We start from the raw sequence: 6010 nt of genomic DNA, 5'->3' as shown, positions 1-6010 counted from the left end.
TATTCAACTTCTTTTTTTTTCCTTTTTGAAAACCGCTTATCCAATTGCCGTGCTCATATCAAAGTTGGGAGGGTAAAATTTGTTTATTAAACGAGATCCCTTTCTTTTTCTCTTACCAGCCAAACGAGATCATTTTTTTACCAACTATAGTTTTCAAACGAGATCCCCTTAATAATTAACATGGCAGGCTCAGTTGCTTAGATGACCACATCACAATAGAATCAGAGGGATACATGGAGTCTCTGTAGGTATACAAGAGACTCATTTTACTGCTAGGAGCCTAAGACGACAACTGCTATGGCCTATCCATGGGAAGTTGGAACAATGGACCCATTAGAGACAATGATCAATTTATAAAAACAAAAACAAAGCTTAAAATATGCAAACAATGGAGACGAGGCATTCACATAACTCAGTCATGTTTGAAAGGGAAAAATCAGCTTATCATTGACCTGGACAAAAAGATTATGCCCCATGAGGAAAACAAAAAAGGACATTTGGCACAATTAATATCAATGAAGATGCAAGTATTCCATTAATGGAAAACTAGGCTTATCTTTAGGCCTAACTTACAACACAAACTCACTTTTGGGCATCCATAACCGGACATGTTTGTCATAGAATGAGCACGTAGCCACAAGAGGTTTCTTCTTCCCGCCACTGTGGCTTGCTTCTCCTCTCTGCCAATCTGCTCCATATGCAAGGGAATCATGCTTCTTGTAAGTTTCCAAAACTTGAGCTTCCCCTCCTTTGATGGAAGTAATTGCAAACCCATTGTGCATACAGGCAGCCAAAACCAGGTCAGAGATGAAGGGGTGATGCTTCACCCTCCAAACTCCCCCACCTAAACAAAGTGAAGTCTCATTAATTGGCCTTGAAATGGATCTTAGGTCCATACCCTCAAGGACTCATCATAGCTGCCGGTTAATAAGCTATGTGGGTCATGGGGACTCTTTGCAATGCAACAGACACCCATCTTATGGACTTTGGAGTTCTGAAACACCATTCTAGAAGGGCTATCACGTAAATCCCAACCGCTGAACTTACAGTCATCGGAGCCAGTGTATACCAGATTTGGTTGGTGAGTGTCGAAGGAGGTTGTCCATAGTTCAAAATCATGAGCCTTCCAGTTCTCTTGTATTTCCAGCCCGGATTCTGAGAGGGAAACAATAGATACAGAGCCATCAGAAAGCCCCACTGTGATTAATGTAGCTGAAGGGTTCCAGTCCAGGTACAGGCACATTGAATTGCTGATTTTTTCACTGGTCACTTCTTTTGAGAAGCCCCTGCCACAGAGCCAATAGAAAATAATATTACCAAGAAAAAAAATGCCTCAGCCAAGTATCCTATTGAAGTTCAGTACGTCAACAAAACTGCGAGGTTTTCAACCAATCTTAGATGCCGCAACTTAACATATATGTGTGCGCCACACATACAAGAGACTACAAAATGCAGAGGATTACACTAATAGTTTTAACTAACAAAGGATATCATTTAACTAGTTAAGCTAGAAAAGTTATGCTAGACTGATTAGTGATTTATGCTAATTTTGTTAGCAACAGAACCCATGGGCCATGGTATTGAGCATAGTTGTATACATGTACAGCAAGTTGTCATAATGATATCATTTATCTGAAAGTTATTTGGTGATATTATATTACATTTTCACAAAACTATCTATTCCTCCCAAAATTGTTCAACAAGACAACCTGCCACCCTGAAAAAAAAGTGCAGCTAGAGAAACAAAAGCAGGTAACTGTGGACTTGTAAGCCAAACAATAGATAGAAGCGGCAATGAAATATTAATACCATTGTGAAACGTTCCCATAGAATTGGTCAAATAATAAAATAGAAGCATTTGAAATTCCTGGAAAAAGCAAGAATAGGAATCAAACTTCTCAAGGAAGCTTTTGAGACTACTTGTGCAGACTATCCGTACCCATGCATATCAAGCTTGAAATTTTTGTACTTCTAAAATGGTTATAAGTTGAAAAGTTATGAACTCGACAATATTGTATTCTTCAATCAAGAAAAGTAATTTATTTCACATTCTTGTTTTCCCCCAACAGAAAAGGCACCCAAACAGCATGGTGGAAATGACAACAAAATAAAGATTTAATGCATACCTTTAGCATCACTACAGCAACCCTCCAGCTTTTGAATTCTCAAGTACCCATCAGCATCCGCTTGCCCCAGAAAATAATTAGCATGCACTCCTGGCGGATTCCACTTTATGTCAAATATCCCAGAAGTCTCCACACAATAAACCAAGTCGAGGGAGCTTAACTCAGCATCAACATTAAAGAGTGAAATGCTTCCACATCGACTTGGTTGATCGCCTTCTTTCAGTGTATATGTAGAGGCTGCTAAAACATGGTGGTATGAGTTGTGTGGACAGAACTCCACAGCATCAGCATTGCCATCTAAATAGCAATGTGCTACATCCATACTGATGCGAGTGCCAACCAAGTTTTAAAGCAACTTCATGCCACAAGACAGAGAAGAAGAAGAAGAAGTAATATTAGGGAATGTTATCCAATAGCCACCAAACAAGCTTGAAAGAAATGCATAAGACACTCAATTCAGCAGAAAACATCGATGAAATAAGCAAGAAAATAACAAGAACAATGTGTGAGTATGCAAAGGCACCAATTCCACCTCTTTCCGAGTTAATTATTGATAAATCAACCTGAGCACCATAGGACAAGAAATCTCCTCTCATATTATCATAAGCTAATTAACTTCGTTGGAAAACTATATACAGTTCCACACCCACACACCAATATTCTCACCTTACACATATCAGCATGCTATGTACATTTCGAATTTAATCATTGTCAGCCACAAGTATCATGTTTCACAGGAGTAAAAGAAATGGTTTGAAAACAACACAAATACAAAGATTTTTCAGATTATTTACGGAATCAGATGAAGACAAGTTTCAACTACATACTTTTATCCAATAATCACTCATCAAATTGGAATATTGGATCACGGGTACACTTAAAGAAATTCAAGTGCGGAAATGATAACGGAGATCGTCATTCATTCAAAAACTACGTGCAAAAAAATCCAAACTGAATTAGAATAGCTGAATAAGACCCTCAAAGACTCGTAGGCAACTGGCGGCCAACAAGCTGAACTTAGACGAACCACAAAGGTAGCTTGTATGAGAGCTTAAAGTAGCTCTATAGGGAAACGGGTTTCCGGATTTTGATGCAAAGAGGGAAAGTTCTGAAACATCCCCAGTGAAAACTCACAAGCAGTAGAGAGATAGAGAGAGAGAAGCTAAGCTGCAAGAAGTGTAGGCATGAGAGGTAATCACTGTCTGCAGAAGAGGAATGGCGGGACAGTAGAAGAAAAAAAGGCACAAGAAGCGACTCAGGGGGAGAAGGCCCGATATGATCCGGATCCGGAAAGAGAGTGGATCGGATCTGGATCCCTTGTTTCGTGCTGATGTGGCGTACGTTTGAAGCACATCATCACCACATCCTTGGATAATTAATCCTCACTATTCATTCCTATTTCCTAAACCTACTCACCCTGCATTTTCCTTGGGCATTCTATGACAATTTCAGTTTTCAGGGAGCTTTGGCGCGAAAATTTTCTCTCACCCTATTTCAGTCTCAACGCCTCATCGGACGGACTTGTTTACCAATTTTCTCTTCTATCTGGTAAGCGCAACAAATCATAGTGCAAATTAGAGCTAGAACACCATTCGAATTACATATCAGAAGAGCGAAGACGAGACTGAAGAACAAAGAGCAGAGAAGACAAACCGTAGATAGAGAGAAGACCAAGATATAGGAGGGGAAAACGGCGATAACGTGAAGAGAGAGATGACAGCAACTAGAGAGACCAACCTTCCGTCGCCGGATTCGCCTGCGTAGAGGCAGATGATCCATATGCCTCTGGTTTGAAGCATTGGACGATGTGTTTGGATTAATGGCATCAAAAATAACTTTTAGTTCATGTTAATTTAGTATTATATTTCAATAAGAGTTTATAAAAAATCAACTTGACAAGGAAATAAATTTATTGAATAGTAATATTGTTTTATATTACATGTTTTATGCGATGTTAGAACATGATTAAAATTAAAATTATAAAATAAAAATATTTGCTATTAAGAAAATTTTAAAAATACAAAACTTTGTACAATTTGATCTTTGATTAGATTAGAATTCATTTAAATTGAAATTTTTTTAACTAAATAATATTATATAACTAATTGGATCATAAGCTTTGTACAATTTAATTTGCTCTTGAATTGAGTCACAAACACAATTTATAAGTCATTGTTCTAAGTTTAAACAAAAAAGTGATTTTCGAGGTGAGCTTGGGTTACCTTTCTTTGAGATTGCAGGGCAAGCTAGGAAGAACTAGCGAAGCATCAGAGCAAAGCAAGTTATAACACAACAGACCAGATCGAACAACACTATAATTTCAAGCCAACCTTGCTATTTGCTCCCTACGTGCACTACATTAGCCAGAGAAAGGGGGAGACAACACTTATTCAACCGGATAAAAGGGAATGACCAACGAGTCAATCAAAGAAAGGGAGAAGAGGCAATGCTGAAGGGAAAATTTGGAGATGCTTAGGAGAACTAGCATAACGGAGAAGAGTGACGAAGAAAAGAGAGAAGGGTGAATATGGTACGTAAAAATTTTGAATGAGCGTTAAATTTTCTTTTATGGGAAATAAGCTATCTAAATGCTCACCACGGTAAATTTCTGTGTTCTACGGCACCCAATTTTCAAAAAAAGTTCGATAGACAAAAATCTACAGGCGTGTTTGAGATCACGTTTGGAGGCCCAAACGTGCATCCAAACCGGAGAAGTAACAGGTAGGTTGAAAAATGATGTTTGGATCCACATTTTGTGCATCTCACTTCTGTCACTGAAACGAATTCATGTAATAATCTCAAAGGAGCTACTTGTACTTAATCTGACTTCTGTAAAAGTCAGATTAAAGAAAAGTTACTTCTGCCACTACTATTCCAAATACACCCTACATGAACAACTCAAAAACTCCAAATGAGCTTCAAACATGCGTTTTGCAAATTCCTAGGCACGTTTTTCTCTTAAATGGAGATCCAAACAGCTGCTGCATTTTGTTTTGCTGTTCATTTATTCAGCGGCTGGACCTACCTTGCAAATAGAAGTACATGATTATTGAAAATACATTTTAATTCAAATTATAGTATTAAGTTGTCATATTTTTTAAAAAAGAGAAAATTAACAATGAAAAATTTAAAAATCACTTCTAAAATTTTCATAATAAAAAACCATTGGCGAACTATTTTAAAACAGATGAGATGTGATAACAGTTATCGAAAATTGTGAATCTTCACATCGCACTCGCTAAGTTCTTCCTGTTTAATCCAGATTGATTTGGGAGCTGAGACAGGTTTCCAGAGAAAAGCGAAAAAAGGTAACATTTTTCTCTGTTCGATTCTTGCATTGCATATCATGTTCATACTCGCCGAGAAAGATCAATTTTGAAATAAAAAATGAAATTATTTGAAGCCCCAAATTTAATTTCATGCTTTCGTAGTGTTGATGTTGATGAGTTTGTACCCTAAGCGGATTGTTTATCCTTAACTTCTTGGTAAATACCTTGTCTTTGTTGCATGCTTGCAGACGCACGTACACGCTCATATATATATATATATCCACAATTCTTTCTTCTGGGAAACTATAATTTTGTTTCTTCAAAATGAACGATAATTTCTTATGAAATTGCATATTAATTACTATATCTACTTCTTAAGATAAGAGCTACTTAATTAATTTGGATATATTAAGAAAATTATTTAATTTAGTTATCTGAAACAAATACAAGTTAATTTTCCTAAAGTGCTCTTTGCAAATGTGACTATCCTTTGATGAAAACCACTTTAACATGTGTAATCAGTAGGATACTTTAGAGAATGAATTATAAATTTGAAAGACAGGGTGAACTGACATATTTATGATCAAATCTAGTTCCTAATTAACTCTTATAAGT

General features: G+C 37.0%; 1 pseudogene; it reads right to left on the bottom strand.

Moving 5' to 3' along the window:
* Positions 1-409: 409 nt before the first annotated feature.
* Positions 410-2652, bottom strand: LOC114737923 (diphthine methyltransferase-like; annotated as a pseudogene).
* Positions 2653-6010: the final 3358 nt, after the last annotated feature.

The sequence above is a fragment of the Neltuma alba genome, unplaced genomic scaffold (genome assembly GCF_004799145.2).
Source record: "Neltuma alba isolate B1F8T4 unplaced genomic scaffold, ASM479914v2 tig00002802_pilon, whole genome shotgun sequence".
Taxonomy (NCBI): domain Eukaryota; kingdom Viridiplantae; phylum Streptophyta; class Magnoliopsida; order Fabales; family Fabaceae; genus Neltuma; species Neltuma alba.
Note: the sequence above shows the minus strand (reverse complement) of the source record. Positions and strands in the feature narration are given on the sequence as shown.